The sequence below is a fragment of the Sus scrofa genome, chromosome 7 (genome assembly GCF_000003025.6).
Source record: "Sus scrofa isolate TJ Tabasco breed Duroc chromosome 7, Sscrofa11.1, whole genome shotgun sequence".
Classification (NCBI taxonomy): Eukaryota; Metazoa; Chordata; class Mammalia; order Artiodactyla; family Suidae; genus Sus; species Sus scrofa.
In genome coordinates this window covers 35191324-35214664 of record NC_010449.5, presented here as the reverse complement: position 1 = coordinate 35214664, position 23341 = coordinate 35191324, and the positions used below count along the sequence as shown (strand labels likewise).

At 50.6% G+C, this 23341-nt stretch overlaps 1 protein-coding gene and 1 long non-coding RNA gene across 2 annotated transcripts in view; one reads left to right on the top strand and one right to left on the bottom strand.

The window, feature by feature from the left end:
- The window catches only part of DAAM2 (dishevelled associated activator of morphogenesis 2), a 158689-nt gene that overhangs the window by 71269 nt on the left and 64079 nt on the right, over positions 1–23341 (bottom strand).
- On the top strand, positions 3670–6051 carry LOC110261517. Its single transcript, XR_002345703.1, has 2 exons — positions 3670–4374; positions 5362–6051. It is a non-coding gene; the product is annotated as an uncharacterized LOC110261517 (long non-coding RNA).

The window sequence follows — 23341 nt, the reverse complement described above, 5'->3', positions numbered from 1 at the left end:
CAGTGTTAATACTTAAAGTCCCACATCCCAGGGAACCTCTCAGTCCTATGGAAATGGGGTCAGATGTTCACACTACAGGGCTCTCTCCAGGTGATTCTAATTTGCAGCCAAGCTCGCCAAATGCCAGACTCCATTTGGGACAAGAGATGCCTCTCCTGTCGGCCAACTACCCCCACCCCACCCGGCTGCAGTCCCTCAAGCCAGTGCTCACCTGCCTTTTGTTTTCACTCATTGCAAAATACGTTCCTAGACCAGCAGCATCAGTGTCACCCGTGAACTTGTTTTTTAAAACAAAAAAAAAAAGTGCAGCCGATTCTAAGTAAGTTGCTCTTCTCTCCACTATAGAGAGATCCTTTGTGGATCCCTACCCAGACCTTGACATTTACTGACCTGAGTGAAGTGGGAACTAAGGAGTCAACTGGCAGTGGAGGTTTGAGGCTGGGGAGTCAGTCTGCTGAGTCGTCCCCCACCACCCTGAGCAGAGGGGGCTGGGTTTTGATTCAGTTGCAACAAACCTTTAGGACCATTAACTAACTAGCTGGCTTGTTTATGCCAACTTGCTAAATTCCGCCTCACCACTGTCCAGTGTATGGTGCCGGGCTTCTCCTCTTCTAGCTCAAGTTCAGGGCCAGTTAAGAAATAGATACATGAAGCAAACAGAGGGAGGTCCAGCATCAGCTACACTGCTGATAACGCTGTGGGAGTATATCTCTGGCCAAATAGGTTTCCCAATATTTCACCCATGAATGAGGTCAGCTGACATGTCCAGTCAATGGCATAAGAAGGTGACTGTGGACCTTCCATAGGAGCAGAGTCCTGACCTCACCGCCCAGAGCTGACCTGCAGGTGGTAGGTGGAACCCAGGGGAGGGAGGGAGAGAGTGCAGGCAGGCCCAGCTCATCACCTCCCAGAGTCATTGCTTAGAGATGCCTCGCCTCTTCCCTTGGGGAAGTGATGGGGAGGGAGAGGCCAAGGTCCTCCACCCTCGTGTACGTTAGAGCTACTTATGCCCTGATCCCACCCCGAGATACTGACCTGATTTAGGGAGGGAACCAGGCGCTGATAGTGTGTAAAATTTCCCCAAGTGATGCAAAGAGGCCATCAGCATTGCGTAATCACTCTTGGGAGACCCTCTCCTGGAAACAAGGAGCTAGGGAAGCTCCTCTTTTTTTTTTTGGCTTTTTAAGGCCGCACCCATGGCATATGGAGGTTCCCAGGCTAGGGGTCTAATCGGAGCTGTAGCCGCTGGCCTGCACCAGAGCCACAGCAAGGCAGGATCCGAGCTGTATCTGCAACCTACACCACAGCTCACGGCAACACTGGATCTTTAACCCACTGAGTGAGGCCAGGGATCAAACCCACAACCTCATGGTTCCTAGTCAGACTCATTTCCGCTGTGCCACGACAGGAACTCCGGACACTCCTCTCTAAGGAATGGGGGGGCTCTTATTTCACAACCGGGGAAAGGAGGTCTGGGGACATTGAGCATCTTGCCCTCAGGCCAGAGTTAGTAAACAGAATCCTAAGGATGAGTAATGGCTGGGAATGAATCAGCTTTCTCCAAATCTTGGGTGGACGTGACCAATCTCTCTGAGGCTTGGTTTCTTCATCAAAGACCGATCACAGGAATAACGACCTCATGTGCTTCTGGAGAGTGGAACCAGGTCACACAAAGCACTTAGCGTGGTGCAGGGTATGGAGCAGGCATGGAGAGCAATTGGAGATGCTGATTCGTAACATCGTCTACATTATTAATATAATAATATATTAGCATTATTTGTAGAGGTGGTTGTTATTCAGAGATGGCTTCTTTGAAAAGACGGGGAGGTTTGGGATGCAGGCAGGAACACCAAGAGGCAGAACACCAAGGAGAACAAGAGCCAAGTCTTAAAGGATGCAGGAGGGGAGCCAGAAACAGAGCAAAAGCCAGGGCACAGAAGGGACAAGTGAATCATGTGCAGGGGGCGGGGGCTGCTGCAGATCTGGCCTGGAGAGAGGCTGGGATGCAAAGTCACCCAAAATAGAACTCCCTCCTCTCCAAGCTCCTGATCCACTTCCCTCTCCCCACTCCCTATCTCTCTGGGCCATACTCCACATGCCTCTGTCCAGACTCATTTGTTAGACCTGCCCCTCCACAGCCCCCACCCCTTCCCTGCCCTAGGGACTCAAAGAATCTTAGCAATGTGTTCAGTTCTAAGTGCTGGAGGAAAGAAGCAGAATAAAAAGGGGAAAAACCCTCTCTCCAGGCGTGTGTCTTTACATGACTTCCCACAGCCCCCCAAGTCTTCCTCTCCCCCAAGAGCTGGCCATGCTGAGGCAGCATCTGGTTAGAAGTATCCAAACCAACAGCGGCACTAATGACCGATGGCCTGCCCCACTTCACCCACCCACAAAGCCCTCTCTGCCAACCCATGCAGAGAGGGGTTCTCCTCCTTTCATAACTAGACGCAAAGGCTCATCTCCCTGAAGCCTCCCCTGATGAACTTCACCTGACAGCAAGAGTCTCTTCCTCTGTGTGTCATCCATCCATCCACCCATCCATCCCATCAATGTTTACTGGGCATCTGCTCTTGTAACAGGAGACCAAGCCTGACTCCATACTCGATCTACTCCTTTAGCACTAACCCTTGTGCTCTATCATGCCGGCTCTGCACCTTGTAAAAGAATGTTGCCTAGAGCCTGAAACATACATGACAGCTCATTCTCGATTCTGACCCTTATAACACCTTCTCATTCATACAGAGATTAAGAGTTGCAGAACAGAAAATAACAGTCTCTCTGGAGGTTTATAGAAACATGGTAACCAGACCTACTGGGACAGACGCAAAACAAAGGATTCCTGCACCAAGAACTTTGGATTCTGGTATGAAAAAGACACAGCCCCTGCCCTCCTGCAGCCTGAGGAAGACAGCACTAGGCTTGGCGCTCACACAGTCGTAAGGCGCTAACTGGGCCCCCTCATCATGTTCTTCAAGTTCATGCTCATGACCTCCTGGCCCTGGGTGAGAGGGGCCAAATCTTCCCCCTCTTTGTCCTGCACATGCAATCCACACCTAAAAAACCAGCACACTCATATCAGACAGGTGACGCTTCATGGTTTCATGTTGCTTTCTGTCCTGTAGACTTTAGAAATCTGTCTGAGCCTCAGCATGACCGAGCAGGACCCTACGGGGCCTTCCTGGGACAGACCCTTCCCCCACATCCTCTGCTTTAGCTCCTCTCCGAAGTCTAAGGAGTCCTGTGGGAAGTTTACACACCATCATGACCTGCCCTCTGTGGACAAGGATATAAGAACAAAGGATTTCTGCACCAAGACGTTTGCAACCATCAACCACGCCCCACCCTCACCTTGTCTTTAAACATGCTTTGCGATTTTGGTTCAGGGAGTTCAGGCTATTTGGGGGGGCACGAGCCAGCCGTCTCCTTGTGTGGCCCTGAAATAAACCTTCCTCTGCTCCAGACTCCGACATTTCAGCCTGGTAGGCCTCCCTGGGCATCAGGCACGCGGAGGTGCGCTAAGATCAGGGCACGTCATGCTCAGGAACTGACTCAGCCCCTGAACCTGGTATCTTAAGGACCATCTCAACCACCATTTATCGACTTGCTTGGGTACACTGGGCACTGGAGGTAGGAGATGAGTAAGATGTTCCTGAGCACCTAGAGATGATGACCTAGTGGGAGAGGCAGGAACATCGACAGATGGGCATGACTCAGAGTGGAACGCACACGAATGGAGAGAAGCATCTGGTATAGCCTGGTTGTGGACCAGGAGGACACCGGGGGGGCTTCCTGGAGGAAGCAATTTAGAAAAGCAGTAAGCCTGAAACGGAGCCTATGCAGGGGCTTGGCTCCTACCATTTCGGGTTATCTTAATTATGTCTCGCTGAGCCCACTCCCTTCCCTTCCTGACCCTCCAATCTCCGAATGCCGCGGGCGTGGGCTTTGGGGAGACGAATCCATGTGTATGTGGTATGCCTGTGGGTGGATTTCTTCCCCCCTCCTTTTATTAAAAGTTAATGTTATAACACCAGGAACTGATTATGTAATGAAAGCTAAATCTATAAAGCAAAAGGCTCTTTCCCCTGGCTATTTTTAGGCGATGCCCAGTTGCCAGGCTTGGCCTTCAGCTCCAGTGCAACTGGAGGCCAGAGCTGAATTTTCAAATGTTGCACGGTGGCCCTTCAGGGCTGGAAAACAGCTCCTGGCAGAGAAGAAAGGGCAGGGCTTCGGCTGACTTGAGGGCTGAGTCAGGGCTGTACCAGGCTCCACACAAAGGAGCTGCAGCTGCGAGGAAAAAGGCCTCTTTAGCGAGGGAAGCCGAGGGGGGAGGAGGCTGTCATGTGCACTTCTTGCCAAGCGCCGCCATCCCAACAGGTAGGGAATGTCACCACGGGGTCAGGACTGCATGAGAACAGAAGGATGAAAGGTTTCACCTGCGCGGGAAGGGGACAGAATCTGAACACCAACAGCCCTTGCTTACATGCAATGAGACTTCCTATGACCTGAGGGGTTTGCCCTGACCTTGACCCTGGGTTGAGTCCCCCTGAAGCCCACCCCCTTTCTCTGGGGACGATATAAGTTATGCAAGGGGTGACATTTTATTCCACTGAGCACTAAAGAGCTTTGACCCCAGGCTCCTTTCTGAGAAGCAAAAGCCTCAGGAATAGGATGGGGTTGAGAACCTAGAGTTTTAGCTTCTGAACTTGGCTCTGCCACTACCTAGTTCTAAGACCTTGGGATGGCTTGCTTCCTAAGCCTCAGCTGCTTCATCTGTGACCAAAGAGAACACAACAGGACATACCCCACTGTGCAGTCCTGCAGAGTAACTGAAATTCAGGAATACCGTATGCCTGATCAGAGTATTTTACCAGAAAACTATTGAAAATATTTCCCGTGATATTTTTGCCTTGAGTGTTTTAATTTTTTTTTCCTTCCCTTCCTCCTCCACTCTTTTAATATCAGCACTAAGCCACAGCCTTATTATTTTCTCTGGTCAAAGACGACTTACAGGAGTTCCCGTCATGGCGCAGTGGTTAACGAATCCGACTAGGAACCATGAGGTTGCGGGTTCGATCCCTGCCCTTGCTCAGTGGGTTAATGATCCGGCGTTGCCGTGAGCTGTGGTGTAGGTTGCAGATGCGGCTCGGATCCTGTGTTGCTGTGGCTCTGGTGTAGGCCGGTGGCTACAGTTCTGATTAGACCCCTAGCCTGGGAACCTCCATATGCCAAAGGAGAGTGGCCCAAGAAAAGGCAAAAAGACCAAAAAAAAAAAACCAAAACAAAACGACTTATAAACCCCGAAACAAACAGGTCAATAGCTGGGAACAGTCACTAAAAGGTCACATTATTCTCTCTACACAGAAGGGGAAACAGAAAATCTTCAGTAAATGGCCAGGATTTCACTCCCTTCCACACCTGGGGTGGGGTGGGGACACCATCAGAAAGGATCCAGCAACTTGGAGAACCCAGAGGAGGGACACACGTGGGGAAACGGCCCGCCCTTTGGAGAAGCCCCACCTTCGGCAGGGCTCAGAGTTGCAGGGAAGGTGAGCAAGGACTGGAGGCTACTCTCCGACCCACCCACCCAGAGACCTCGCACCCAGGCAACAGCTGGACACTCAGGGCCTCCAGGGGCAGGCGGGTGTCCCTGGAGAGCCAGAGGGTGTGCGCAGGGGATAAGATCAGACCTGGCCCCTTCCACGGATTTCAGCGCAGGGGCCCAAGGAGCAGAGGGAACACTGAGCACGTCCCTGGACGTCAGCAGGGATCCTGCGGCCTTGAGGAAACTGGAGCTTCCCCAGCCAGCAGATCACAGCGGGGAGGGGCCCAGGAAGATGCCGCACAGGGACCCCAAATCCTGACTTCACTGGACTATGAGCTCCTGCCTCACATGAGAAGAGACCGAAGTACCTTTATGCACCGAGCTGAGACATTTTTATTGTGAATTATCAATTACAGCAGATACTTACTTTTTCCTGCACATCTGAGATGTAATGTACACATGTTCCCCAGCCATTTCATTAAGTCTTCAATAAATATGAGCTGCCATCATCATCACACGAAACAGGTTATTCTCTGATGGACATGGACAGAGGGCAGATGAGGACAAGAGCAAGAAACAGTTGTATTTGTCTCAGATCTGAGTCCTAGGAGAGCTGAATGAGTCTGCAGGGACCGAAGGGGAGGGGAGAAGAGGAAGGGGAAGGAGGGGAGGAGGAGGGAGGAGGGGAGGGGGGAGGGGTGGGGGAGAGGAGGGAGGAGGGAGAAAGGAAGGGGAGGGAGAAAGGAGGGGAGGGAGAGGAGGGAGGAGGGGTGGGGACAGTTGCAGCCTCTGGGCCTCAGGCCCTCACCTGAAGTTTCCGCCCTCACCTATTATCCTCTGCAACCCCCATTTTTCACCGAGCTTTAACTCTAGGATTCTGCCTCATTGCTCTGCCCTTTCCTCACCAAGAAGGCTGTGGGGGCAGGGACCAGGGCACTTGTCCCCCTTGGCACCTGCCAGGCCCAATGGATAGGTCCAGCAGAACAGCTCACCTGCCCAGCCACTTACTGCCTGCGTGGCCTCAGTAGTTACCAGGCAGCGCTCAGGAGTTAGGCTGCCTGCGTGCAGAACCCAGCACCATTTATCTGCTGTGTTACCTTCAGCAAGTTACTTCACCTCCCTGTGCTTCTGTTTCCCCATCTGAAAATGTAATAATACTTTGCCTCCTACTGTCATCGTATGGATTAAGTTAGGGTGATGGGGGCGTGTTGGGCCCGGCCCCCAGCAAGCACTGTGTGGTAGCAATAACTGCACCTCTTCCTGATAAGGCTATTTCAAATAGCCCCTCCTCCGGCACTGTCCACTCCCTGCTCCCTCATTTTCCACATAGACCTGGCGCTGTGTAAGATGCTACGCACTTTACTCATCTCTGAGACATTTCTGCCCATCATTCACTGTGTATCCACAGTGCCTAGAATTCCTGCCAAGCACACAGCAGCGCCTGTGCTGAAGGATGAATACAGGAAACCTTTTTTATTAATGGTATAAACTTAGGCAGATTATGTAACTCCACCTGCCTCCGTTTATTCCTTCGGAAAATGGGGTTGATATGAGGATGAAATGAGACAACGTTTGCAAAGATGCCCACTCCTGGCCTTGGTACATGGTGGATGGATACTGGCTGATCTGGGAGGACCAGTCACCGCTCGACTCAGGCAGGGCCTGCAATGGTTAATCCCTGAATCTCTTCCCCAATGCGAGGCGAGGCTGGACTGCAGAGCCCCTGGCAGCTGTCCAGGTGGGGGGTAAATGTCAGAGGTGGGTGCCTGTGGAGCTGCCCTGGTCCTGATGTGGGGTCTCGACCCCAGGCAGCTGGAGGCTCCCCCCACCCCCCTCCTGCTGGGGGACGCTGCCTGGGCCTGGAGCATTTCGGCTGCAGGAGCTGAGCGGTGGGAACCTCCGCCTGCCTGGGTCCCACGCCACATCCTGGCCTTGGGGGAGGTGGGCCTGGCCTGGGGGAGGACAAGCCTGGCCCTGCTTCCCAAGCATTCCCAGGAGGCCTGTTCTCCTGTAGGCCCAGCTGGGCTGACCGAACCAGAAGGCTTGCAGGGGCAGGTCCGTCCCTCAGCACTGCCTGTCCCCACCCACGAGGGGGAAGACTCAGGGTCTCAGCACAAGGAACTCTGTTGGCCCTGAACCCTCCCGACCTTTCCCACCTTGGGAGGTGAAGAAGCTCACCCTCAAAGGCAGATGAGCCTCTTGCAGCTCAGCCGCAGAGGGAACACAAAGGAGCAGACCCCACCTGGGCTCTTCTTTCATCTCTCCAGTTTCTCACAATTCGCCGGCATTTCAGCAATTGGGATTTCCCCAAGAGTCCATCCCTCTCCAAGACTGACCCAGAAAAGAGATGAAAACAGATGCACGAGCCTAACCGGTGGATGGGGAAGGTGAATCAGTGAAACTCAGCCTTTATCCCGCGGTCCATTCATTCCACAGTCACAGGTGGAAGCCCCCTTCTGCCCAGGCACCGCACACGGCAGGGATGTGGCCGAAATAAGAGTCCTGGTCATCAAATAATGCTCTCAGTCCAGGAAGGAAGGACCGGGGGTCAGCAGGCTGGGGAGGGGGCAGAGCTGCAAAGGGCAGGGCGGGAATATAGGTCTCTAACACGGAGAGCCAGGAATCTGGAAGGGTGACAGGATACCGAGGTGCTTCTGACAGGTGACGTCTTGGGAAGAAAACAGGAGCTAGTGAGTGGAGACAGAATGTCCCTCACCGAGGCACCAGCTCAGCATCTCCCTGGGGGCAGGGGGAGTGACCCAGGCTTCAGCTCCCATGCTCTCCATCTTCAGGGACTTTCACTAGAAGGTAAGCCCCCCAAGGGAAGGGACAAGGTTGGGCTCTACCCCCAGAGCTCAAAGAGCGGTGGATACACTTGGGAGGCATTCAACAAATGGACCTGAGCACAGTGGCAGGTAACTCCCCGAAATTAAACTCACGACTGGCACCCAGGAACTCCTGCTCTCAGAGCCTAGCGTTCCTGAAAGCTGACATCGCCCAGTTTCTTTTTTATTTTTAATTGATTTAAACAATTTTTATTAAGGTATAGTTGGTTTACAATGTTCTTTCAGTTTCTGCTGTGCAGCAAAGTGACCCAGTCATACGTATACATACATTCCTTTTCTTATATTAGTCCATCGTGGTCTATCCCAAGAGAAAGGACAGAGTTCCCGTGCGGTACAGCAGGACCTCACTGCTTATCCATTTTAAATGTCATGGTCTGCATCTACTGACCCCAAACTCCCCTCCCCCTCAGCAACCACAAGTCTGTTCTCTATGTCTGTGAGTCTGTTTCTGTTCTCGAGTTTCATCTGTGCCACATTTTAGATTCCACAGAGAAGGGCTATCATATGGTATTCGTCTTTCTCTGACTTCACTTAGTATGAGAATCTCCAGTTGCATCCATGTTGCTGCCAATGGCATTATTTTTCTCTTTTTTATGGCTGAGTAGTATTCCATTGTGTATCTATACCACATATTCTTAATCCATTCATCTGTTGATGGACACTGAGGCTGTTTCCATTTCTTAGCTATTGTGCCAGTTTCCTCTTGATAAGCATAGAAAGCTTCATGACCTATAACTCTCCAACTGGTGCCAAACAAGGCAACTCCCCGACCTCGAGGGTGGGCATTCTTCACAGACACAGACACTGGGTTCTCCCAAAGTGCTGCAAGAATCACAGGCCACTGGAGACAAAGGCCAGGATGAGCAGGCAGTTGGTGCCTGTGTCTGTACCTTGGTCTCTCCAGAACAGCATGGCACTGCCACCCACAGCCAGCCCTGGGCTCACTGCAGACCCAAGCAGATGCTCCCCAGCCTCTGGCTGGAAGGGATACAGGGAGGAGGTGATGACTCAAGCCCTCTCTTGAGACCCCACCATGAAACTGGGCCCCAGGAAATGACCCAAACACCAGCCGCTCTTGCCTGCTTCCTTCTCGGTGGAGAGTTGCAAGAGAAGAGGTTCCCCTTGCTTGGCCAATATTTAACAGAGAGCTGCTATGTGCTAGACCCTGTCACCAGGGCTAGAAAAGCAGAGTTGAACCTGTCAGAATCCTTGCATTCTGGAAGCTCATGGTTTAGTGCGAGCCGGGCAGGACATGGCTGTTAAGCATGATGCCAAGTTCTCCATCAGGGGCAGAGATGAGGGAAAACTCCACCTCCCTGAAGCTGGGAGGAGGCGGGGTTGGAGAAATTGCAGAAGTGATGCCGTCTGAAGTGAGCCTTGAAGCATGGCTGCACCCTTCACCGGGTACCAAGCTTCAGGCAGAGGGAAGGGCAAGAGTTAAGGTGCAGATGGTGAGAGGTGGGATGGATGTGCAGAGCTGGGCTTGTCGAGATCTGAGAAGTAGCCCTGGGCTTGGTCAGGAGGGGGGCCACCCACATTGGATTCTGAAGCTGGGTTTGGGATTTTCAAGCTCCCCTTTGGTCCACGAAGAGGATCCAGGCTCAGACCAAGAAGGTCAAGGGGAAACAGACTGCATGCAGAGCCAGAGGCCCTGAACACCAGCCCAGACCCTAGCCCCACATCCCATCAGGCACAGGGATGTCCCCGTGGACCCCTGCTGAGAGCCAAGGCGCGAGGGCCACTGTAACTCTGGAGCGAGCAAGTGCCACGCCGCAAGCTTGGGTGCCAAAATCTGACCCTGGCCAAGACCGCCTCACTCGTCTAGATGGCTCTGCCTCCCCGCTGCCCACGATGCATGTGAGGAGCTCAACTTTCTCTGACCGCCCTGCAGGGGGCTCCCTTAAGGCTGCTGAAAGGCACAGGATGCTGAGAGTAGGGGTGACCGTCCTTGTCAAGACCACCCTACAGAGGGGAAACCTGAGGCCTGAGAAGCAAGGCCACTTTGCCCCAGGACCCTCAGCAGACTCATGACAACCCACGTCTAGAACCCACTCCTCAAACTGCAGCCCAGAACTCTTCTCCCCCAGAGGGAACAGCGGCAGACAAACCCTGGTTTGTTCTTCGGGTCTTGGTTTCCCCTGAGTGATTTCTACGGAAAACAGTGTATATAGTAAAAATAGCAACTACAAAAATATAGCCCAAAAACTCCACAAACCTTCACCAAGATTTCTCAGTGACTATTTCCCTAAAGATAGTAAGTCATGCGAGGGCCAAGCTACACTGCCTCTCTCGCTGGACGTTCCCTAATAGTCTAGAAACACGATGTCTCCTGGTCTTTACCTCAACTTTTTTCCTTTGAACCACAGAGAATATTTAGGAACTCTTTAAGGGAACCCTTCTACACTGCTGGTGGGAATGCATATTGGTACAACCACTATCAAAAACAGCATGGAGGTTGCTCAGAAAACTAAATATAGAACTGCCATAAAATCCAGCAATCCCACTCCTGGGCATATATCTGGACAAAACTCTAATTCAAAAAGATCCATGCACCCCTAAGTTCACAGCGGCACTATTCACAATAGTCAAGACATGGAAGCAACCTAAATGTCCATCAATAGATGAATGGATTAAGAAGATGTAGTACTGATGCACAATGGAATACTATCAGCCATAAAAAGGAACCAAATAATACCATTGGCAGCAACATGGATGCAACTAGAGATCCTCATACTAAGTGGAGTAAGTCAGAAAGAGAAAGACAAATATTATATGGTATCACTTATACATGGAATCTAAAATATGGCCCAAATAAATCCATCTACAAAACAGAAACAGACTCAAAGACATGGAGAACAGACTTGTAGTTGCCAAGGGGAGAGGAGGGAGGAGTGGGATGGAGTGGGAATTTGGGATTAGTAGATGCAAACTATTACATTTATTATATTTACATACTATTTACAAACTATTACATTTACATGGATAAACAAGGCCCTACCGTACAGCCCTATCCGGTCTCTTGGGATGGAACATGCTGGAAGATGATATGACAAAGAAAATGTATATATATGTATGACTGGGTCAGTTTGCTGAACATCAGAAACTGGCACAACACTGTGAGTCAACCATACTTTAATTCAAAAAAAGAAAAGAAAAAGAAACCCCTTAAAAAAGACGTCTTCCCAACAGCCAGCCCAAAAGATTCTAATCTGCCGAGTCAGCGTCCTAGGAACCCATGATTTCAGACGCGATTATCATTGTCTGTCTACCATGAGGATGCTTTCTCGTATCCACACCTGATTTTATGTACATTTTCCTTAATTTTTGCATGCGAACAGTCCTAAGGTGGAGGAAGGAAAATCAGCAGCAGCCGTCAAAAGCACATAAACCCAACCTGGTGTCCTGGGATGTGGAAATTTGGGGAGGATCAGGGGTATTTTGGATGTTTTCCAGGAAAGAAGAGCTATTGGCCATGCCAGCTACACACCTAAGGACTGTGCTGGGAAAGCAGGGGGTGGTGGTGGGGGCGGGGGGAGGGGGAGAGAAAGAAGAAGAGGAAAAGGAAGAAGAAAAAGAGAGATCTGAAACTCCCCCAAATCCTAAATGACTTCTCTCCTGCTTTAGAGTGCCACAAGGATACTACCTTTTTTTTTTTTTTTTGGCTTTTTATGGCTTCACCTGTGGCATATGAAGGTTTCTGGGTTAGGGGTCAAATTGGAACTGCAGCTGCTGGCCTACACCACAGCCACAGCAAGGCAGGATCAAGCCGAGTCTGCGACCTACACCACAGCTCACAGCAATGCCAGATCCTTAATCCACTGAGAGAGGCCAGGGATCGAACCCGCGTCCTCATGGTTACTAGTCGGAGTCGTTACTGCTGAGCCACAATGGGAACTCCAAGGATACTACCTTTGGAGAGAATTTCTTTTCCAAAATGACCCCAACCTGCCTGCAGAATGTGGCCTTGCCCTGTGAGTGATGAAGCGCAGACTTGTGGAAGAAAAGGAGCCCCGAGATTCCCCGGGGGATAAAGAGAAGGTGCTCAAAAGTCAAAAAATATCTGCCACGAACTGCTGGATCTGATATAACAGTTACACCAAATTCTGAGAGCTGATCCTCCCTAGGCCTCCCCTCCCCCAGCTGAGCAGAAGTCAATCATGTTTTGTTATTTCTCACCAGTATCTTTTAAGGGAGCCAGATAACCTGGCCCACAGGCAGAATGGACCAAGATAGACATCCAACAGGGGAGAAGAAGCCAGGTTCCTGAAGCCAGGCCTGGCACACAGAGGCCTCGCCCAGTATTTACCAACACACCTATACCTTCTGCACTCACACTACACGGGTGCCTCATCCCCACTGCCCATTAGAAACGAGGTTCGCAAAGGCCAGATAACTTGCCCTGGACCCTTGTTGTAGCAGTAGAGCAGGACTGGGTCTCTGTCCTGCCGCACTCTGCCCGAGATGCCCAGCACCACCGCATGAAAGGTCCAGGCGGAGAACTGCCAGAAGAGACTCCACTTCCAAGGGGCAGGCTACGCGGGGGAGAAGGCTCAGGCTGGCCCCTGGGCACCAACACCCGGTGCAGCTGTGCTCCTGCGCCTCCCAGAGGCCCAGGTCCCACCTGCCACTGTGTCAAGGGTGGTGCTGGTAGAGACCCAGCATCTTTCCTGGGTACCACGGAGAGAGCGTGGCCAAGGAGAAGGTAGACTGGGCTGCTTCTCCAGCAATCCGTTCAATTGCATTCCCCGGAAGGAAAGACAGCCTTTTAAAATTTACTCCAAGGCTCTGTGTGGCTGAGCAGCAGCCTGGTCTGGGGCTCCGCCTTGGCAGATCAGCCCCCTGGGCCCAGCTGAAGCCATCCCCAGGTCACCTCTCACCACTGTCCTCCGCTGGCCAGGCAGCTGGCATAACCTGGTTCTGGAGAAGACGACTGGCAGATTCCAGGCTCTTGACTCCTTCTCTGCTATTCTTGCCCAGCCGTCCCTGCTCTGTATTCCATTCATTCAGAAAACCCCCTGGTAGGGGCCGGTGGGAGGAAACTCACCCTCTGGGCCCTGCCTGGAGCTGGCTGTCCCTGCGCCAATTCCTGCAGCATCTCCTCTTGCAGGAAGGACTGGCGGGTGGCACCTCTCTGGCTCACCCTGCCTGCAGGAGCTGGGAGGCCTCCCTTGCATGCAGACACGAACCTTCCATCCTAAATCTGCAGAACCCTTGCTGTCAGGGACTTGGGGTTTGTTTTCTTAATTAACTGAAAATGCTAACACAGGAGCCCAGGAGCTGGCAGGGGCCTGGCCTTCAGCGGCTACAAGAGAAAATTCTTGCTTTGAAATCTGGAGCTCTCCTGTCCCCACTCATGCCCCTCACGGGATGTCAAAACAAACAGGGACACCCGATCACCAATCACCAGGCGCAGGGAATGGGCAGGCTCAGGTTACAGGGCCGAAGATGGATTTTCCTCCAGGATGCTTCAGGTCCTGACATGGACGGGTTCTTGATTTCCCCAAATGGCTCAGCTAGAACCCCCAAAAGCCACCAGTTATGGTGGGGCTCTGGGGGGAAGGGAGAGGTCACGAGTCTGTGCAACACTGCTTCCTGCTCACCTACTGCCTGGTGGCCATGGAGCTGGGATGGGGGAGGCAGGGGAGAGAGCCCCGTCCTATTAATTCCTGCCCTTGAGGAGATATAGTTAGAACAAATTACTAAAGTGCAGCATAGGAACAGTCACTCCGGAAGCAAGTACGAAGTGCCAGAGCCACAGAGGAGAGGCAGAAGTCACTGTGTCGGGGAGGGTTCAGAGGTGTGGTGTCAGGGCAGGATGCAAAGAAGGAGCATCTGACCTGAGCAACTATCATATGATCCAGCAATCCCACTCCTGGGCATACATCTGGACAAAATTTTCATGCAAGAAGATACATGTACCCCTATGTCCACCGAAGTACTATTCACAAGAGCAAAGACATGGAAGCAACCTAAATGTCCGCTGACAGATGAATGGATTAAAATGTGGTACACATACACAATGGAATACTACTCAGCCATAAAAAAGAACCAAATAATGCCACTGGCAGCAACATGTATGCAACTAGAGATTCTCATACTAAGTAAGCCAGAAAGAGAAAGACAAATAACCATATGATGTCACTTACATGTGGCATCTAAAATATGGCACACCATGATCCTATCTACAGAACAGAAACAAACCCATGGACGTAGAGAACAAACTTGTGGTTGCCAAGCAGGGAGGGAGTGGGATGGACTGGAGTTTAGGGTTAGTGGATGCAAACTATTATATTTAGAATGAACAAGCAATGTGCTACTGTACAGCACAGGGAACTATATCCAATCACTTGTGATAGACCATGATAGAAGATAATATGAGAAAAAGAATGTGTATATATGAATAACTGATCACTTGGCTGTACAGCAGAAAGTGATAGAACACTGTAAATCAACTACAATAAAAAATTTTTTCTTTAAAAAGGAGTCAGGGGAGTTCCCCTCATGGCTCAGTGGTTAATGAACCTGACTGGCATTCATGAGGACACAGGTCAGTCCCTGACCTTGCTCAGTGGGTTAAGGATCTGGCGTTGCCATGAGCTGTGGTGTAGGTTGCAGATACGGCTGGGATCCTGCATTGCCATGGTTGCGGTGTAGGCTGGCAGCTACAGCCCTGATTGGACCCCTAGCCTGGGAACCTCCATATGCCGCAGGTGTGGCCCTAAAAAATGGAGAAAGAAAAAAAAAGGGGGGGAGTCAAAATTTTATGTGTCCTAAAAAGCAGGAGGAGCTGGACGCTCTAAGCAGAGAAGCCCCCAAAGGAAAGGGCTCAGAGGCAGGAATGAGAAGAGTTAAGTTCAAGGAAGGCAGGCAGGGCAGGGCAGCTGGAGAGCTGGGCTCCTGGAGGCAGGAGGAGGACCCGGAGCAGAAGTGGGTGCGCCATTGTGTTAATGCATGAAGCAGGCTCAGGGGAACAAGCTTATGCTGTTCGGCACAGGTTCACTCCATCTGGATCAGGGGTTGCCAAAGCTGGCCCACCACCTCCTAGTTTTTGTCAATACGCTTTTATTGGGACATAGCCACACCCACTCATTTGCATATTGCTATGGGCTCTGGCACTTGAGTCAAGTAAGTGCCATGGAGACTATGGTATGGTCCCCAGGGCCAGACTCTCTGCTCTTAGGACGTCACAGCTTGGCGGCTCTAACGAAGATGGACGGGGCCAGGGAGAGGTCTGTAGAAAGGCAGCCCAGGATGAGCCCTGGCAATCGGGGCAGAGATGGTAAACAGAGGGTAAATAAAGCTACACGGGAACGTTACTCCAAAGATAGTATGACCATGTGACCTCGTGGCGAGACCCAAAACCTCAACAGGAGGAGGAGGCAGGGATGGCCAAGGAAGAAGGGGAGGTCTGCGTCCTGGGTCTCTTGTCTCTGGTCACCTGCGCCAGTGGGTTATCTGAGCCCCACCCAAGGCCAAGAGTGCCAGGCCAGCATCATGTGCCTTCTCTGCTCGTCCTTGTCCTCGGGGTGGCGAGGCCTGAGTCACACTCATGGCTCCCTCCATTAGGGATCCTGCTATGGCCTTTGCACCCAGCAGCAGGACCCTAGGAGAGGTCCGAAGCTCTGGGGCAGCTGGCAAACACCCCTCCTTGATGGGAAATTGCAGTGTTCCCAGGAGGCCCCACGACTTCCCTCCCCAGCCTTAGGACAAGCTACCCTGTCTGGAAGGGCTGAGTTACAAGCATTCACTTGTTAGAGGTCAGAGATGCTGTGTGGGAAATGGGGGTCCCTGCCCATAATTCAGGGACTTTGCTCTTTCCTGACTAGCATGTCCCTGAGTCTCTGGCCTGGGTTCCCCCAATCCTGGAGACAAAGAGGCTGAAAGATCAGAACCCCCACGCTGCTTCAGCCCGGCTGAGTCCCCAAGACATTGAACCTTCTCCTCTTGGGACACCCGTCCTGCACCTCCCCCTCCCTGCAGCAAAATCAGTGTAGCCTTTCTTCATCTTTGGGGGCCTTCCGAGCATACAATGTAGGAATCGGTTTAAGAAACAAAGCATTAAAAGATAAACACTATCATTTTAGGAAACCACTTGGTGCCAATTTGCACAGAAACAGAAACTCGGGGACTAAAATCTCAGGCCAGTAGTGGGCCCTTCAGATGATTCAGAATGAATGCATTTAGCTTTAGATTATTATTCAAGTGAGAACAAAATGAGACATTTCTTAAGGACAAGAACATTCTGAAGCAGAGTTCTCAATACACTCCTCCCAAGAAGGGTCTCCGGCTCGTCCTAAAGGCTTTGCCTGGGCTCGAGGACCCAGGCTGTGGAGTTAGGCCGGCCAGGCCTTCCCCAGTCAAACAGCCTGCCATGTCTTCAGCGCCCATCAGAATGGCTGGCACGGGCCATTAGCTCAACTTTTTTTTTTTTTTTTTTTAAGAGCCACATCTGTGGTATATGGAAGTTCCCGGGTTACGGGTCAAATGGAGCTGCAGCTGCCAGCCTACGCCACAGCCACAGCCACGCTGCTGAGCCACGATGGAAACTCCTCAACACGGTTGAACTAACACTTGGATGACTAACTGAATGAATGAAGTTCAAATCTTGGTTCCACAATCAGCTCTGTGTCCTCAGGCGAGGTCCTTCCCTCTTTGAGCCGTAGTTTCTTCATTGGTAAAATCTCAAAAATTATTCTTTTTTTTTTTTTTTTGCCTTTTCTTGGGCCACTCCCATGGCATGTGGAGGTTCCTAGGCTAGGGGTCTAATCGGAACTGTAGCCGCTGACCTATGCCAGAGCCACAGCAACGCCGTATCCTTAACCTGCTGAGCAAGGCCAGGGATCGAACCCACAACCTCATGGTTCCTAGTCGGATTCGTTAACCACTGGGCCATAATAGGAACTCCAAATTTATTTATTTATTTTTTTTGCCTCAAAAATTATTCATGACTCAAAAGCATTACCACGAAAATTAAATGAAATGGTACCTATAATGCCTTAGCACATTCAAGGTACTGGATAAATGGTAAGTACTATTGTTCCTTGTCAAAGACAGCTTTAACCCTATTTCCAAAACATCTTTCCAGATCGTCACACCCTCCCAATCTCATCAGGGCATTTTTTTTTTTTTTTTCCTTGGTAAACTCCCAGCCAGAGCCTGGCACAAGACAGCGCAGAGGAAAGAGGTTTTTTTTTTCTTCTTCTTTTTTTCTTTTCAGGACTGCAAGTGCAGCACATGAAAGTTCCCAGGCAAGGGGTTGAATGAGAGTCGCGGTTGCTGGCCTACGCCACAACCATGGCAACACAGAATCTGAGCCACATCTGCCACCTATGCCATAGCTTGGGGCAAGTCTGGATCCTTAACTCACTGAGTGAGATCGAGAGTTGAACCCTCATCCTTATGGACACTATGTTTTTAACCTGCTGAGCCATAATGGGAACTCCAGGAAAGAGCTCTCGAAACAGAATTTAACAGATGACATCTCTGCTCTGGGTCCTGGGTTTGCTTGGGGCAGGCCAGGGGCTGAGGCTGCTGGTATATCCTGCCTCCTCTGCGGGAGGGTACCTCTTGGGCACAGACCCCAGCCTTCCAAACTGCACCTGCACATTCAAAGCCAGGGAACTCACCTGTGCCCAAGCCACAGGAAACAGAGGTGGGGGGGGCCTTGCTCTGCAGAGGGTAGTGGTGCCAGCTCACCCCCTTCTGCCTGCTGCAGGGACCCCTCCCCCCATTTCCTTCTCAGACTGAGCTGGGCTGCGTAGGCCTCCCCCTAAGGCGTGTTCCCAGGCTTCAGAACAACAGGCCCTCCATTCTTCCCGGCCCTTGGCAGACTTGCCTCCTCCTCCTCCATCTCTGCCCGCCGCTGCTCCCGGGCAGCTGCCCCCATCCAAGGGGCCCGGAAGAACAAGCCCAGGGCCTAGCCTGTCCCCTCACCCCAGCATCCCCCACTAAGACAGAATCACAGTGTCACTCATTTCATTTAGCCCCAGGCATCTTCACAAACAGCCCTCACTGACCACACTTTGTTTTCTTCAAATGAGAGGGATCTGACATCTGCCCCTCTCTGAGCTTCACTCCCGGGGCCAGGCTCCCTATCTGTCCGGATGTCAGCCCCAGGCCTCAAGGGTGACAAGCACTGGGAGGTGGGTGGGGGGTGATCCCCAAGTCCAAGGCTCGCTACCCACTGGGAATCCCCGCCCCCCGCCCTCTGTCTCCTGGCCTCCTTTGCCTATCAAATTCCATCCAGCAGGAATCACCAGACTCGAGCCTAAATCTGCAATCCACCATCCGGGGAGGATGCGGTGCGGGTTTCTTTCCCTTCCCAAGTTTATCCAGTTATTTTCCAGTTTCCTTTTTAGGCATCCTGAGCTCAGTCCTTAAGAATGATCCCTGTGTGTCCCAAAGCCAGACTGAGGGGTGGGAGCCCGGGGCACCGTGAGGGGCTGTGGCCTGGGAGCCCTTCCTTGGCCATGGATTCCTGGAGGGTGTGCGCTTGATTTGAAGCAGCCTCCCTCCGCTGAAGAGTCCAGCACACAAATGCAGCCCAGGAGACACACAGCAGGGGAGGCAAGGCCATGGTGAAACAGCAGAGGCCTTTCTTAAAGGGACAGCCTGCCTGGAGAGCCCTCGGGGAAAAAGCTACACAGGAAGGAGCTAGTGGGGGATGAGCCAGCCTCCTCCAGAGAGAAGCAAGGAACAGGCACCAGGACCCTGGCTTGTTCACAAGTCTAATAGCCTTGATCCCGCTCCTGCTGTTAGGACAGCGGGGCAGAAAGACGGTTCTCCTAGGAAAAGCTGTCCACCTGCAGCTCCTCCCTCGGGGATGGACTCCCCCAGAGGACACAACAAGTACCACTAACAGGCGTCTGTCCCTACTGTGTGCAAGGCCCCTTCCTAGGTGCTTTGCACAGAAGAGCTTATTCACTCTCCCCATTTCAGTGTGGAGACCCTGTTGGTTTTGCAGTTCCCATTTTACAGATGAGGAAATGGAGACCCAGAGGGAGGAAATTGCCCAAGGTCTTGCATTTAATGAATGGGAACGTGGGGATGGGAACGTAGATGAATCTACTCAACCACAAAGCTTTCCCTCCAGGAGTCTAGGGCACCCTCACTGTATCAGTCAGCAATGTGCTAGGGAAGGAGTAGGATCGTGACACAGGTAGTTGCCCGAGTCCCAGCAGGGGACCACAGATGAGACAGGGGAACCTGGGGAGACCACTGTAGGTTAATCATGGCTCAAAAAAGCCATCAGAAGGAAGCCACAGGACGAAGCAGGCTTGCTTCACTATAAAGCCATAAATAAAAGCAGGAGATCTGCCTCCGGTCATTACGTGAAGGATAAAATGAGGCCTGCATTCAAGTTCAGCAAGAGAATGACCCTTAGGACCAAGGACAGGAATTTAAGGGAAGGATGACTTTCCAAAGTAGGAGACCCTCATAACATGGAAACCTGAGATGATTCAATGTACTTTAGCAGATGGCACCACCCTTCTGCCGATTTGAAAAAGTGCTGTGACAGTCCTAGTTTGACCCCATAGGGTCAAACACTCCTACCCAATACGAGGGAGGAGCTAGTGAAGTAAGCCTGACAGCTACTCCTCCGAGGAAGGAGGCGGTCTTTTCTCCCTCCCTGCTTTCCTTTGATTACGGAAATGTAGCCACCTAATCCTCAGGGCAGAGCCTCCTTGCCTGCCCCTTTGTATCTCTCACAAGCATCCTAGCTTAATAAATCTATTTCTCGCCTATCATTTTGTCTCTCACTGAATTCCTTCTGCACTGAGACATAAAGAAGCTGAGTCTCAATAAGTTCAGACACCAGCTGAGTGATTCTAAATAAATAAAAAAACAAAACTTGGGTTTAGGTTGGGTTCCAGTAAGAAGTGTTTTGGTTTCAAATGCACATGAAGCCCCTCCAGGCTCAGGTTCCTGCTTATAAAAGGCACAGGCAAAACAAGGTGTCCGCCCTCAACTACTCACTGAAAGCAATTCCCCAAAAGGTAGCACCAAACTTGTTTGAAGGGGGAAATTACTTAGGGATTTTTTTTTCCCCATCTTTACCTTTTTCACACTTTTTAAAATTAGCAGTTATTCCTTTTATAAAAAGAAAAAAAAATTCTGCCTCCCATCCAATATTTCAAACAACCACAACGAGAGCAGGAAGCTTTATATGTTCAACATGGAAGTTCTAAGAGGAAGGAGAGAAGCAAAATGAATAGGACAGGGCAGCAACGCTATGATACAATCTATATAAGTTCTGCCTGTCATAAATCTCTAGGCAGCTTTTCAATAAAATTAAAGCAAGAGCTTTTCCTTTTGGCCAAACCAAAATTTAAAAGTTTTCCTTTCACATATATCCCCCCCTTTTATTTTTTTTGGAGGGTGTGGGGAGGGATGGATTGAGAGTTTGGGATTAGCAGATGCAGACTACTATACCCAGACGAGATAAACGACAAAGTCCTACAAAGTCCCGAGCACAGGGAACTATACTCAATATCCTGAAATAAACCACAATGGAAAAAAAATATGAAAAATAATATATATGTAAAAACAATTCACTTTGCTTTATACCAGAAACACAACATTGTAAATCAACTCGTCTCCAATACAATACATTTTTTTAAAAGTTAAAAAGTTTTCCCAGACCGGGTAATTTAAAAAACTCGGTTAAGACCCAACTCCTCGCAGGTTATTTCCGATCCTTCCTAGCTCCCCCGCCACCCGCTCCCGCCAATCCCCACCAACCCTCCTGCAGCTTCCCCTCGCTCTGCTCCACCCACTCCGCAGCAGTCAGGCCAGGCTTCCAGAGGTTGCCCTGAGCCTAGCCAGCACTCTGACCTTTGCTCACGCAGTGCCGTCTGCTTCGGATGCCTTTTTCTTCTTTCTGTGAAGACCTGGACATGAAGACCCGGCCTAACTGTCACTGCTCCTGTGGAGGCTTCTACCCTAACAAGCAGAATTGACTGCTTTCTTTGAGCTCCCACAAGCTTTGCCCTTCCAGGGCATGCTGGTAGAGCTGGCATCACACTGTACTCTAATTGAGGGTCTTTGTTTGCTTTTATGTCCCAAGCACAAAATGTCTATGGAGTAAGGCAGCACATGATAATAAGAATAAAATATAATTATTATATAATAATATATCATTATTATATAATACAATTATTGTATATTATTATGTAACACAATTATAGAAATATAATTATTATAAGTAGAATAATATATATCTTATATCATTATATACTTATAATATTTATATAACATATATTATATAAATTATAATAATTATGCATTTACATAATATAATAATTATTATATTATAAATATTATTATTGGAAGAGAATGTATAGTTTTCCAGGTACTTCCTCCAACATTATCTCATTTACACTACAAAACAGCTGGTTGGGGGGTATTCAAGTGTCATCTATGAATAGTGAGGAAGCAAGTAGTCCTCGAGGTCCTTGAAACTCTGCCCTTTGGGGGGTTAGGTTAGCCCACGTGACCATGAAGGGCAGGCTGGCCCTCAGCCCTTACTTCCAGGTAAGACAGGTGGTTCCCATCTCCCGCCCCTGCCTTCTGCATGCTCTCGGGAGCTCCATCTCAACACATCCTTGCTCTGGGCTTCCACGCCATTCTCCAGGTGCTTCCCAGCTGGTCTGGAGAATGGATTCCCTCTGGGCTCATGAACACAGCGTGGTCAGGGCACTAATGAGGCCACAGCCTCAAGTGAGAACCCTGAATGATCCTGCCAGTTTCGTGGAGAAAATTCTTCCCTGTAGCCCTCAGCTGTACCCAACCAGGCAGCCAGTCCACAAACCCTGGCTTTGGGAGTCACCAGAAGAGGGTGTGGACCAAAGGTGCACAGAACGTCAGAGCCAGATGGAAACTTAGGGATCCCACGGCTCAATGCCCCTCTAGACAGCTGGGGAAACTGGGCCCAGACTGCAGAGGGACTCGTCAGAAGCAGAGAGTGAGCTGGTGGCAAAGTGAGGGCTGGCACCTGGGCCTTTTCTGATCCAAGCAAGCAAGACACAACCTGAAGGCTTTGTACTAAAAGAAAGTCACAAAGGCAAAGGCCATGTTATTTTTCAGGGCATTCTTTAAGGACACAACACACAAAGGAGTCTTGAATGCAACACCCCACACAGAAAACACGCAATAAAGAAAAGAGTAAAAGGAGTTCCCATTGCGGCTCAGCGGTAACGAACCCAACTAGGATCCATGAGGATGTGGGTTCGATCCCTGGCCTCGCTCAGTGGGTTAAGGATCAGGCATTGCTGTGAGCTGTGGTATAGGTCACAGATGTGACTCGGATCTGGTGTGGCTGTGGTATAGGCCAGCAGCTGTAGCTCCAATTCAAGCCCTAGCCTGTGAACTTCCATATGCCACAGGTGCAGTCCTGAAAAGCAAAAAATAAAAAAAATAAACAGTAAAAGAAAAGGAGGACATGTTCAGTAACAGTCTTAAATCCAGAAACCTTGGTGGCCAGGCCATGTCCTAACCCACCCCCTCCCTAACCTCTTCTATGAGCAAAAAGGGCATGTGGGTTGACATCTAAAACCATTTCCACATAAACTTTGAAGAATGCTCTGGAAGGGGACCAAGATGAACCAAGGCTTCCTTCATCCTCTGCTAACACTATTCACAGTTGTGATAGTTATGGGTGCCTCGGCAGAGATCATTGGTCTCCAGTCCTCATCCAGGGACACAACAGGTGATCCTTCCTGGACGCCTTGTCTGAGTGGGGCCATGTGACAATTCTGGCCCCTGGGCTGAGAGGAGAAGCGGAGTGTTGTGATGGTTAATTCTACGTGTCAGCTTGGTGAGGCCAGGATCCCAGAGATTTGGTAGAGCTAGATGTCAGTGTGAAGGTGTTTTTCAGATGAGGTAAACATTTAAATCAGTATCCTCCTGAGAAAAGCAGGTTACTCTCCATCGTGTGGGTGGGCCTTAAAGACAA